The sequence below is a fragment of the Equus caballus genome, chromosome 26, assembly GCF_041296265.1.
Source record: "Equus caballus isolate H_3958 breed thoroughbred chromosome 26, TB-T2T, whole genome shotgun sequence".
NCBI classification, from domain to species: Eukaryota; Metazoa; Chordata; class Mammalia; order Perissodactyla; family Equidae; genus Equus; species Equus caballus.
The window spans coordinates 23,522,963-23,537,187 of record NC_091709.1 but is presented as its reverse complement, the minus strand read 5'-3'; the positions used below and the strand labels follow the sequence as shown (position 1 = coordinate 23,537,187).

General features: G+C 36.7%; 1 long non-coding RNA gene across 1 annotated transcript; it reads left to right on the top strand.

Moving 5' to 3' along the window:
- The first annotated feature begins 682 nt into the window (after nt 1-682).
- On the top strand, nt 683-13,855 carry LOC102148285 (uncharacterized). The gene is made up of 3 exons (XR_289560.4): nt 683-1,426; nt 11,078-11,154; nt 13,070-13,855. It is a non-coding gene; the product is annotated as an uncharacterized lncRNA (long non-coding RNA).
- Nucleotides 13,856-14,225: the final 370 nt, after the last annotated feature.

The window sequence follows — 14,225 nt, the reverse complement described above, 5'->3', positions numbered from 1 at the left end:
ATCCTTTAAAAAGAAAAATACTGTCTTTCAGCAAGAGCTGTAGCTGACTTTTAACTATTTGGGACAAATTTTCCTCTCTTTATGAGAGGGAGAGGGAAATTTTCAGTAAGAGAAAATAATAGCTATGCCAAGTTATATTTTTATATTCTTCCCCCTAAAAGCCAATGGAAGAAAATAGCCCTTTCCATCATCTGAATCTTCAAAACCCAAGCTCCAGATATTGCCCTAAAATACCCATTTATCCTTTCTTTTCTTGCCTTGCTGTCTACTCACATCATGGCACTGATTACAACCAACTATTTAGCTCCACTTATTCCTAAAGAAACAACAGGGGAAAGTAGAACTAATATCTTACATTTTTTCCCAGTGAAGTTATCTTCCAAAAGTTCTGATATTTGCCACCTTATTAATACTTAATAAGATCATTAAATATTTGGACAAAAATACGTAACGTCATGTTTCTCCTCATCTGCTTATCCTTACTACCACACACTTGCCCCAGTACAGAGTAAATGTGGAAATTGGTAGCATTACGTACAACATGCATAATAAATCTTGGAAATTTCCTTTAAATATTTTGCCATACTAAAAACTTCAAAAAGCCCTTTGATTGAAACATTTGGATAAATGCTCAGATGTCAATACATCTCCTAAGAGCATTAGAAAGCGGTCCTTGTTAATACTCTTACTTACACTGTTAAAGGAGAATCTTACTTCCTGAGAACCAGACTAAATCATCGTGTTTTTCACTTCACCTTGCTTAAATAAACAGAGCTGCCAAAATCTGATGGATCTTTCATAACGCCAGTACTAAAAAGCTTAGTATAAGCATGTGAAAATTCAAAATTTTCAGGCTTCCCTTAAAAAGTAGGTTTGGCCTTTGTTCTTGTCTTCCTCAATAACTTGGATCTGAATGCTGCATTATTTTCCAGCTACAACCTAAGAATGGTTTACATTATCAAAAAACTTTACCTATGGGAGAAATAGACAGCACAAGCAAACTATATTTGTGGAAAAGTGGACTCCTGATTAAATAAAAACAGATCTTAAAAAGAGGATGTAGAAGCCTGGGATTTTGAGAAAGGATCAGAGGGACTATCACGAAGAGTTTAAATATGGGACACAGATGAAGACGTAAATAAGTTACGGCGATAATTTGTCAAGAGTTCCAGCTGTCGATCTTCACCAGATGAATCTTCTCCAATTACTGGCGGGAGTATTTGACCCACCAGGCGACTTCCCTGAGTTGAACCACTTTTCTAATGATTCTAACTGTGGACAGTCCAAGTTGGCCATATGAGAATTTGAACACGGCGGTGATTTCTGAACAGTGTAGATCATGTCCATGTGTCTGGCTGGACTTGTTTGCCCTGTGTCCATTCCTTCAGCCTAATTGATTGTGACTCAAGAGGTATTCTTTTGAAAGGTAAGCCAGCCGACAATTTCAATCTGTTGTGAACTTCAATTAGGTTGCATGATGTTAAGACTAAATTTGGAGTCTTTAAGTTATAGATTATTTTTCACATTCTCCTCATTTTATGCTTTATTATTTAACTGAATTATAGATAGCATTTTCTAAATAAAATATGATTTGTGTAATTTAAATTTTTAGTCCAATTAATTGTGCTCACCAGGCCTAAAGCAATCATTCCTCAACTCCTAGATTTGTACTTTCAGGTAGAAAAAAGTGTATTTCCTTGTTTTTATTTTAATTTTAGTTTCTTTTCAAAATTAAATAATATCTGTTGAGCACAAGTTCAAGATAAAGGGGACTAGAGGAAAAATTATCACACATATAGTACAACCCCTGCATTTTTAGCTATACTGTTTAAAATACATGAATAAATAAATGACCATTGGACCTAAACTATTCAACTCAATGTAACTGTATTCATGAAAAGAATCATGAACAGGGTTTGGACTCAATTGTCTATGATGAAAAAATATGAGAAGGCAATGCTTCAGTATAGCAAAAATTAGAAAATCAGTGTACCAAATAGCTTGCTATCTTTCTCTTTTACTCATCACAGAATTCTATGCAGTGAATACATCCAAAACCCAATATTGTCTTAAAGTGACTATGTCTGAAACTCAATATTGTTTTAAAGTAGGTTTGTTTATTTCAAAAACATCAGTAATCAGAGTGTATTTCTGGGACATTTCATCTACTTTAATGAACGTTTTCAAAGAGTAACCAGACTAGGCTAATTTTGAGTCATTTATCTGGAACCAATATGCCAACAGAGAGATATAAAATAAAATGATTTAGCCTATCATTACAAAAATTGAAACAATTTACACAAGGGAAATTATAAGACTTAAATAGTAAATGTTTCCCAACTTAACATGTTATAATTCCTCTAGCAAAGCATCTTTCACTAGAACAAAAACCCCCCATGACTGTTTTCTTCATTTTCTTCAAAACAAATGCACTCACTTAAAACTATACAGTCTAATAAAAGATTCATGCATGGATTTGACCTTTAAAATTCAAGAAAATGTCCCACTATTCTCTCACTGATCAGTTTTCAAGTATTCCAAATTCCATATTATAATTTTGCCTGAACCAATATTGATCCAAAGTATGTTTAATGGCACAATTTCTATGTAGAAATATAGAAACTCTGCAGATTTAAAAACTCTAAGTCCTATGTTTGATGCCACCATATCTCCTCTATAAATGGAAAGACCTTCCAGGAAGTTTCTTGCCAATATAACCTCTGCTACAGTGTTCATTTATTTTCTGCATCTTAGTCTGAAGAGAACAAATAGTAGCTTGATTTAAAGAGTTCCCTGCATCCTCTTAGGAACTGTAGAATGCCTCAGTAATTTAGTGTATGCAGCCAATTAATGCCTATATTTCTTGACATCAGTATTTCTAGACATTAATTACAATGCATACATCCAATCAAAACCTGAAGATGTAATAACTGCAGATTTGAACCCAGAGTTTATGAAAATCACTGCAAATGCCAGGCTATCAGCTTAGTGATGGTCTTATATCCCATGTAACTTCTTCTCTGTCTGGCTCATAATTAAGTGCACAATAAATACATATTGGATAAATGTATGCATATTTTCCATAACAGATGCACATATTTGAATCCTCATCTCTTAGAAAATAGTTATTCAGAAAGACCAAAAGGAGCCCTCAACCCACGTCTAGATTAGCACACTCCTGGGTTCTGTGATGTCTGACCATGTTTGCTTGACTTGACCCTTTAGAAAAATACAATACATTTTTTCATTTTTTTCTTGAATTAGTATTTTTTCCAATTCAACTCAGCAAGTACTCTTTGAAAATCTACTATGTGTACAACATTTGCTATGGAAATCTCTTGAATATTTTAATTTTTAAATCCCAACACATCAACACAAAATATTTGTTTTAATGATGCAACTGAACCCCAAATTAGGGGGGAAAAAAGCCCTTTATCATTTGTTGATAAGCTCATGGTTGCATCTATAATATCAAGCCAAGAATTGTTAGCTGATTCCCACATTAGAAGTGTCAGACCGAAGGCACAAAAACTGCTTAAGTGCTTCATGAGGCTGCCAAATTGCAAAAAAATGTTCAAGTGGACCAGGGGCAACATTTTAATTCTGCCACCAGTTTCCTGGTAGTGAAGTTTTGCGAACTGGAAAGACTTACCAAGAATGTGTATAAAACCATTTTAGGAAATATTTTTCAATAGAAAAGTAACCCTTGTGAGATGGTCTGGGGGTAATCTTACTACTTTAGCCTGAAATATCACTAGCTGTGATTCTAAGATCAGAATGGAAAGAGTAGTTTGCACAAGAGGAATAATTTTATGATTTACTTAGCACTAAGTGGCTGTGCGGGATCTAGTATTAGTATAGACATAACTCAGTCTCTCCTTTGGGTTTGTTTGCAACCCGCAACCCACAGAAGTGGCAGTAACATAATGTAATGAGAATGTCTTTACTGGCTCCTGTCCGGGGCAGAGGCAGGGTAGAGAGAGGCGCTCCATGTTTCCTGTAGTGGATGTGCATCATGTCAGCTCCGAAAAGAACCCAGCCCCTCAAACTGGGGCCAGTGATAGTCAAGCTTTTCAAGGTGCCTCAGAAAGATGAGACATAATTTAAACTAAGACGCTTATGATCTAGAGGAATGTCTGGTCCTTTGCCCTCTCTTGAATCTAGTATTGCTTCCAGACAACTTTAACGCAAACATTTTTAGATCTGTGGGTTATAACAAACTCATGGAAATTCCTAAACAAGACTATCTAAAATTGCCCTTTAAATCTTCCTACGAATACAAAGTGTAATTTGGAGCACCTTTCTTTTATTAAGCAAACATTTTATAGCATTTACTACATGCTAGGCACACTTCTAAAGTACTTCATGAACATTGCCTCCTTTAATAGCCATAAAACCCTATGAGTTGGGTAATATTATTATTATTCCTATTTTACCAATAAAGAAACTAAGGCAAGGAGAGTGATGATGCAACTTGCCCCAGTCATGCTGCCTGGAAGGGGCAGAGCCCAGAGATAAACCCAGATGATCTGGCCCCAGCATCCAGGCTCATCACTGCTCCACCACATGCTCATCATAGGTGGTTCCTTTTTTAATAAAAAGCACTTGAACCTGTATTTGAATTCATATTATGCCATTTCTCAACTGTTTGTCAAATTATTTGCCTTCTCTACCAGTAAAATGGGGATCACGTGGCCAACTCAAATTAAATGGGCAGAAGTAAAGCTAAATTCAGCCTAGGAAGCATGCCACAAGTGGTTGCCACTAGTTTCATCATATCATTGCCAATGGTGATGGCAGGATACCATCACACAAATAAAAATAATAATAGCTCCGATGTGTAGGACCTCTAATAGATTTTTGACCATTCATTCATTATCTCATTTAATCTTTGCAACAAGACTGCAAGGAAAAGATGATTCCCGTTTTACATAGGAAACATATATAAGGCATCAAAATTGAGTAAAAAGCCTAAGACCTCACATCTATAACGTAGTGTGAGAGTTTGTGTGATTTTTTTGAAAGAGAGGGAAAAAAACAAAGCAGGGGCAGAAGTGTGAGTGCATTCTGAAATAAACAAATAAATAAACAAGCTACAAAAATTTAATTGTCCTCATTTGACTTCTTTTCCATTGAATTCATATGTATGCTTTATTTCCTAAAATCCATGGGTACATATTTCAGGTCTACCCACAAACATAATATCGACAATGTTCTATTTTTATCTTCCCAAGAGTATTTCTGCTTTAAACTGATGTGTTGGTTTTCTTTTTTTTTTTTTCAAAATCCTTGAGGAAGATTTAATGTAGTGGAAGTACAGGATGCTAATACATATTGATTTAGACCTTTGACATCACTCATAGAGGAGAAGCTAAAACCTTCTTTCTTTTAAAAACCAATTTACATATTATTTGTGATTGCAAGAGCATGTTGTCTATTACAGGATACAATACATACACTAAGTAATCAAAATATATGCCCAAACATGTCTCCTCAAGCTAGCAAAAATATATGAAAATGGGAGAATTTTTACTAACTTCTCTTTTCCCAGGATAATAATGCTTTGCTTAGGTTCAGCTATTAAAGATTTTATTTACTTAATTATTTTTTTCTAGGAAAAAGGCAAACAAGTGAAACATTTCTCTTAGCTGGTAAATGGTGTATTCCTCCATAAGGCAGAATTAAAGAAATTTTGCATCTGCATTTTGAGCTACATATAAAATAGTTGACATCCATCCCTTCAATGTACAATTAAATGGATCTGTATTATCAAATGAAAATGTATTATTAAGTGAAATAACACATGTAAAGTGCCTACCAGTCTGCCTATCACTTAGAAAGCAATCAATCAATACTGGCTTTCATTTTTAATATTATGCCGTAGTATGCTAATATATTCTTTTTCTGAAGTCTTTATGATCTGCCAGTGTAGACAATATCAAAAGTGCTTAAGTTAAGCAGAAAGGATCTTTACTAAGAGGTTTGTCATTGCGTGTTATCTGCCATTTGAAGAAAGTCTGGTTATGTATTGAACAGCACTTCTGCCAACGTAAAGGTAGAAAGAGAATGCATCAGAAGTGAGATGAAGCTAGTTAAAGTGAGTGCCCACGGCTCTTGATTTTAACAGCACTGTCTGTCCCAAACCAAAAAGTGCAATGTACTGAATGTGCCCCCCCTCAAATTCACGTGTTGAAGCTCTAAGCCCCAATATGATGGTATTAGGAGGTAATTAGGTTGTGAGGGCAAAGCCCTTGTGAGTAGGATTAGTGCCCTCATAAAAGAGACTCCAGAAAGCTCTCTTGCTCTCTTTCCACCATGTGAGAATACAATGCAGAGATAGCTTTCTACAATTTGGAAGAGGGCCTTAGCAGACCTAACCATGCTGGTACCCTTGTCTTGGACTTCTAGCTTCCAGAACTATGAGAAATAAATTTCTGTGGTTTATAAGCCAACCAGACTACGGTACTGTGTTATAGCAGCCTGAACTAAGACAGAGTGGATTGATCCTAAAGACATTGGTGTCTTTGGTCTCCAGAAGGCCTCTCTGTCCATCACTGCATATTTCCGTGGTCCCTGTAAATAGCTTAAAGTAGAAGGGAAGTTGTGTCTTCCACCCGACGAGGCTATGGGGCTCATTGGGGCCTGAGGGTTGGAGCCAGGGCCAAAATGAAGGTCGCTTCTCTTGGGACCTAAAGTATCCACAAAAAGTTAATGGAGAGCTTAGTTCCAGTCCACTTGTAGTTATTTGCTTCAGGATCAGAACTTCACATACTTCTTATGTCTCAAAGCAGCTGTCTTACTGCAGTCTGTCCAAAGCCAGCATGTGAGGAAAGGGCTTAAAATTGAAAGTAAATATTTAAAAATTAAAGAAAGAAAGAAACATGGAATACAAAAATTATAACAAAGAGAAAATTGAAGGAAATTAGAACCAAGCTCTTCTTGACATCTTTCAGGCTGGGGTTTTATCTGTTAGGAGTCGTTTCTCCACTGGCTTTAGTAGTAGCATGGAAAAATAATCTCTAAAGAAGAATAAAGAGCTAGGGTCAGGATTGACTTTTAATCATTTAATTCATATAACCTAACATGTCTAAAAAACAAGCAAGTAAGAATCATAAACTGATGTGTTATTACACTCATGGAAAATAGACCATATCCAGATATTTTTTATAAAAGTGACCTATTTTATAATTATTACATTTGCTTTTGCTTTTCTTTTGCAAAAAAAAAAAAAATGAACCATGATGATAGGATTGTGGGAAATAATCAATGTGAGGATGAGGCCAATTGCACAGCATAAATTTTCTCCCTTCCCTACCTAGGCCTTTTTAACAACTCATGAAGAACCAACATATCACAAGATAATATACTACAGCAGAGGACTAAATGTATTTGCTGGCAGCAGAAACACGTGTCTGTTGAACAGTCCCTGAGTAATCCTTAGCATGATGGATCTGAATAAGCCATTATGGCTCCAACTGGTAAATGAGGCATGTCATTACTCTGCATTTATAACAAAAAGAAAGACATCCTCATGGACCATTTGCCTAGAGCCTCATGGGCCCTTTAAACCCACCTCCAGGAAAGTTCCCCATATAGGCAGCAAAGCCAATAAAACTGATGCCTGGCATGTTATCAAATTGTTATCAAAATTTCCTGAAGTGAGTAGCCTTTGTTCTCACACGCTCTGCTTCCATTAACTGAAAATGCCCTCTGGTTTCCAATTCAGCTATAGTCTAACAGTCATTTGGCTTTTTCTTACTCTGCCCTGCCTTACCCTGCATTTGTTCTGTGGTCACTGGCCGCGAACCCTGAACTTCCACTCCTACCTTCCGTGTTAGGTGGTGGCCCATGCTCAGTGCCTTCAAATAGCCTCTTGTCCCCTATCCTGGGCTCTGATGCCATCACATGCCTTATTGTTATTATTGTTATTATTGTTATTATTATTATCATTATCATTAGTTAACATGGGTTTTTTCTGTTTAAAAACCAAAACAAAAAGTAGAGTATGCTAAACTAATCTTTAGGATCAGGTTGCAGCCAATTTTTCAGGAAGTTCAATGTTGAAAGCTGAAAACCTATCTCAGAAAAAATAAAGCTGTTCTGAGAGCAAGGTTTGGATTTTGAACTTTCACCCTTGTTATTTTTTATAATTAATATGAGTGTTTGTCACAATGCTGTCAGCAGGACCACATTTCCCTCTCTTGCCCAAGAGACCTCTTTAATAATTTATTCTTGGTTTGGGGAAGCTAAGGAAGCTCTTTCTCCATGGAGTGAGGAGAAATACTTAACAGAAAATCAGGGGAACCTTTTCCTTATTCCCCAGGAAGCATTTAAAGTTCACAAGAGAAGAGTTAGTTTCCCTTATTTGAATGACATCATGAAAAAATACAGATGAAAAAAGTGAATTCCTCAAAGAGGAGACACAAGTGGGAGCAGCAATAAGTAGCTAACTAGATATCTGGCCCAGTTAAGTAATATATAGTTACCAAACTTCATATAGGACTTCAGAAAACCAGGAAAGAGAAGCAGAAGACCAGCCCCACCCCAACATCTCTGAAGACCTTACCTCTATTAGGGCTGTTTTATGCTCAAATATTTCCTGCAGGCCAAGGGGCAAACCTATGACATTCTTCTACACATTTAGCAAATATCTAGTGAATTTCTTTGTGGTTTGTTTAGAAAGATCCTAAGACAGAAGGATGTTAAAAATAGGACTCAAAATCAGTTGAGACTGAGGCCCTAAGTCAAAAATATCAAATATTATTATGTTCCAAATGGAGTTACTAGAACAATATTTGGAATGAGATGGTCAAAAACCCATTTTTCTACTTTTATTTTAGCACCCACTTTTTTTTTTAATAAAGTCTTAGTTTTTTTTTAAGATTGGCATCTGAGCTAACATCTGTTGCCAATCTTCTTTTTTTTCATCCTCTTCTTCCCCAAGTCCCCCAGTACATAGTTGTATATTCTAGTTGTAGCTCCCTCCGGTTGTGCCATGTGGGATGTGCCTCAGCGTGGCCTGATGGGTGCCATGCCCACACCGAGGATCTGAACCAGCAAAACCCTGGGCCACCAAAGCAGAGCGCCTGAACTTAATCACTCCCACACCACCACGGGGCTGGCCCCTTAGCAGTCACTTTAAGTGATTACGGCTATGAAACCGGATATTTGAAAGAGAATTTCTTTTGAAAGAAGTTGTTCCAGTGCTCTGGCTGTTCCTCTCTCCCCTACTATGCAGAAGAGGGACTATTTCTCTCCTCAAGCTGAGCATGATGAAGAAAGATTCAAAAGATTTCTTTGCAGAGGTTGATACATGCCTCCAGATATGAGCAGCTGGAGATTGATGGGCCATGTGAAGAAACTGCAGGGGAGAGATCCCTGGCTGAGAGGAGATCTGCAGAGAACCTACAACTCTCCATTTTTTCCATCTGCCAATCCCAAAGGATGCAGACGTCAAACTAATCAAGTAAAACTTCTCCTGCTCCCTTCCTCTGCATGATCCTGGTGGAGCCAGAAAGACAGAGAACAGGAAAAGGGAGAAGAGGGAGAAAGGAAGGTGGGAGCATGAGAAGAAGCTGGCCCTGCCCCTCACCCTTCTGGCAGGTTCTGGACAGCAGCAGACCTCCCCTGGGGAAGGGGAGAACCTTTGCTATTAAAGAATGTTATTTGATACCTACACATATCTAGACGTACCATTGATGGAAATAAGATTATCTGGAGGACTAAAGTGACCCAAGATTTTTCTCCAGAGAAAGCAGAATAACTAGTCCCACAGTACGGATTAGAAGAAAAAGTGGAAACAAGACTACATTTGCTTTATAATTCACACTGGTAGTCTCATTTGTTCAATGTTCTGGTTATAAAAATAATTCTTCATGTTTTTCTCTCAGAATGAAATCTATGTTTTCCTATAAGCTAAGGAAGTGGTTTTAAGTTGTTTTTTTAAAATAATGTATATTTGACTAATAAAAATTCTCTACTCAAATCATTCTTTAATCTTTAAATTCCTCCAGGATTTTATAGTAGGAATCATATAAATTCAGATTTTTCAGCTGCTCAGAGGTCTCATCCAAGGAGTACATGAATTTCCTCCATAACTTCTGTAAAAGTAGTCACCTGGCCTCTGATTAAACACCTCCAGGTCCATGACTTCACGAGACATTTCAGTCTTTGTTGGAGAGTGTTTATTATGAAAAAGTCCTTCCTCGTATTAAAGGTAAAATCTAAGCATTCATCACTCTACTGTCTTGTCTGCTCAGCAAAGTACAGTCATCCTTCAATTCCCAGTTCAAATCCCTCTGAGATGCTTTTCCTGGTCCCCAAGAGTCAATTTGATTCCCCACTGTGTCTCCACTTGTGTCCCCACTGTGTCCCCAGTGCACCTCTTATTTGCATATACCATGCCGCTTAACACAGTGCGGGTCCTGTCTTGGTTTATATCACTGCCTCCTGCTCTAGACTGAGCAGCTGCTTCTTGCTAATCCACTGCAGAGGATTCCAAGATCACCAGACATGGTTCCTGCCCTCAAGTTGCATTAAGTCCACAAAACAGGTAAAGCAGGTACATTAGATGACCTTAAGATGAGCTAGAAGGAACTAACTGCCTCGGGGAGGTGCAGATTTCTGAAGGAGAAATATTATTTAGTTTTTTCTCTCTTGCTGTAGTACCCTTAATAGCCTCTTTTGTTCTCTCTTTGAGACTGTATTTTATATTCTGCACTTCAATTTACCAACAACTGGTATTTGATCTTACCAAAAAAGATTTTTTTTCCTGGCTTAAAGAACACTAAAACCTTAACATAGCTGATAGCATTTGAATTAGACATTCGAGGACAGGGAGCATATATAGACACCTAGTCAAATATTATTTTGAACCTCTAATATAAATCTTAAATATTAAATATCTGAGTACATGTTCCTCAGAGTTTTAGGGCATTTTAAATAAATATAGTCTATATGTACATATGTGGGGGTAAGAAGAAACTCCTCAAGTGCTCGAGGTTATTAGATAAAACCATAGAATTTTGGATTTGGGAGAAGCTCAACGTCCTCTTCATCAATATTTTTCATTTTACAGATGAGGCCCAGACGGCAGTGGGTGATGTCTTCAATTTCCAACCAAAGGGCCCTAAAGGAGCCAGAACGGATTTCCAGGTAAGTTTTCTTCCCATCAGAGCATGCTGTGTCCTATCTTGACCTCCATCTTGTTCTTGGATATGGAACCAAGACCTTAAATAGCTTTCAAATCCCTCAAAATATTCAAGCAAAAACAGTATTTATAATATAGAAAGTCAGGAACTGATAATCCCATCCATACTATTTTATTTTCAAATGTTTTCTTTTCTCTATTTCAGTAGGTATTCAGCAGACATTACTCTTTTCCAATGTATATTTACATGTACATTCTCCAGTATATATTTAGTGTTGAACCTTTAGAAGGCATGAGTTAAAACTTCCCATAGGAAATAATAGCCAATAAACCAGCTAGCTGTGTCCAGATAGTCGGGGTAGGCCCAGCTGAACTTGAAGCCTGCACAGTCATTGGAATTTGAATGTCGCCCTGTATCAACAAACTGAGCAAGATCCATGACTTCCTGCATGTGAGTTATTCCTAAAAACACCAAATGTTCCATTTTTCTCATGACTTCACACACCAAGAGGATTCAGGTAAGGCAAAACTTAATGCTTTGTGCAACTGCTGGAAATTTCCATCCTCTGTCTTGTGCCAATAATACTGTTTTATAATTATATTTTACGTAATGGTTTTTTTTAAGGGATTTGGAGGCAGATAAATGACTTCCTTTGAGGCCAGATGCCTTGTATTCACATCAAAAGGTTTGCCCCAATGCACCACCCCCCTAAGTTGTGTCTTTCCAGAGCCATGAAGCAGGGGACAAGTTATAAGTATAACATCAGATGGCTTATGATTTGTTTTAATAACCGGCAGTGGGATGCTTGTTATTCACATTAAACACATAATAGACATAGCAGGTGGTGCAGTTTTTATTCCTGATAGATCATAAGAGACTGAAATATAATGATGTCGTATTCTGTAGTACATTTCTCCTCAAGCCTTCTCTCCAGAATCACAGAAAATTCGTGTTACTGTGATTTAAAACACTGCATGGGCAGCTCTTTGCTTTTCTATTAAGTCAGTGTTAGAAGAAAACTGATTATGAATACATATTACTTTTTAAATGTTCTCCCTTGGCAAGGGTCTGGGTGGATGCTCTGGTTACCTAGGAGATGAAGACAAAATGAAAATTGATTGACTTGTCAAATTGATTGTGAGCTGAGGCTTCAAGTGGCAGCTGTGTATGCTGCACATGAAATGTAGCTGCTTAGAAGTGACTTGTTTTTTGGTCGCATCGGTAATGATGCCATATAAATTACTAGGTAGAATAAAGTGGTTATGTTTTATCAGAAAATGCAGTATCGAATGATTAACCTAATAATGACAGTTGGGAAAAAAGATATTTTAAAGAAGTAATTCTGGCCTGGATGTTTGTTTCAATGTGTCAATGAAAATGATTGCATTGAAGACAATAGAATTCTATTCATGGTAGAAGCCTTCTGCCTTGTTTTTTGGTAATAATAACGCTGCCTTCTGTTGGCTGAGATTGGGCTAATGGGAAGGAAACTTAGTGGCTCTTCTTGTAAAAGCAGCTATAACTTCCACACCCTCTATTCCTATATTCCTCAAGCAATTTTTCTATACAATTAGGCAGGACAAGCCATAGACAAAAAAAAAGAAGTTTCATTTTGTGAGCTCTCCTAGCTTCTCACTAATATCCTCTCTCTCTCCTCAAAATATCACCCCTCTTCCTCCAACTTTGTCATTTTGTGATGTCCCCTTACCATCCACAGCCCTCTACCATGGTCCACTCTGACAAACACCAATTTTTGGCACCACCCCACTATCAAAATTTACATGTCCGGTGTCTCATATTGGTCAGGGTATTGCTCCTATATAGCAATCCAGATGGAAATAATCTGTGAATTAAAATGTTACTAGGTTATACTAATCTAAGGAATTATTCCTCCAATCGTTATTTTTGTTGTGTTGCAGAAAGAGCCTTAAACCAAAAGAACGTACCTATAATGGAAGGCAGCCTCTCCTGGGAGACAAGTGGTCGTAGGAACCTTCTTTTTACTCCTCGGTTCACACCCTGTAGTCACCATAAAATTGCAACATTTGAGCCAGAACAATTTATCTCAGGAACTAATTGAAAACTAGACCAAGAAAAGAAGAAGTAAAAACAACTGGAATTTTCCCTCTCTCACTGTAAAAATAAATGTCATTCTCCCATGACCATGTGTGACTCCATGAGAACTTCCAGTTAATGCAGATGTTGCCAAATTTGCTACTAACTGGTGAAACGGAACAGGTAAATAACAAATCCCAGAGTGATGTAACTGGTGGAGTTGAAAAGCAGATAACATAATGTTAAGAATAGCAATTGTTCATGAAGTAATACTCTTGATATAATGAAGAAAGACATTTAAAGGGACAATAAAGTAAAATGCTGAGTTTAAGGAAAGAAAAACACTCACTTTACTGATGGACATAAAATAAGAGTTGAAAAATGTAGTGGTAGGCATTTTTCTGGATAAGAAGTGTCTATATTATAAATAATTCAGTTTTATACAAATTAATCTATAAATTTAACACAATTACAATCAAAATCCGAATGAGTTTTTCTTTGGAACTAGAGTATAGGACTCGATTTCACCTCAAAATTTGTGAAGACAAAGACTAATAAGGAAGAGCTTTCCCTATAAGATATAAAAATGTACTATAAAGTTATAATAAATAGTGCAATATTTCTACCAAACTAGATAACTTATTAATAGAATGGACAAACTCAAATATATCATGTAAGGATCTAAGCATCTAGTAAGTGGTTATGCAATTATTACAAATTAGTGGAAAATCGATGTGAAAGTAAATAGATTAGATTTCCTCAAAAGAAATTGTTATATTCATATTTCCAATTTTATTCCAAAAGTAAATTACAACTTAAAGTATAAATGGAAAAAAACTATAAACTAGAAATAAATCTAAGGGTCTATTGATACAAATTAGGACAGGGAAAGCCTTTCTATACATAATACATAAGGCAAAACCCATAAAGAAAAAGACTAGTGTGACTGCATAAAAATTAAGTTTTTTAAATTAAAAAAGCTTCACATGGCAAAAGCGAAAATAAGTGAGTGAGACTACA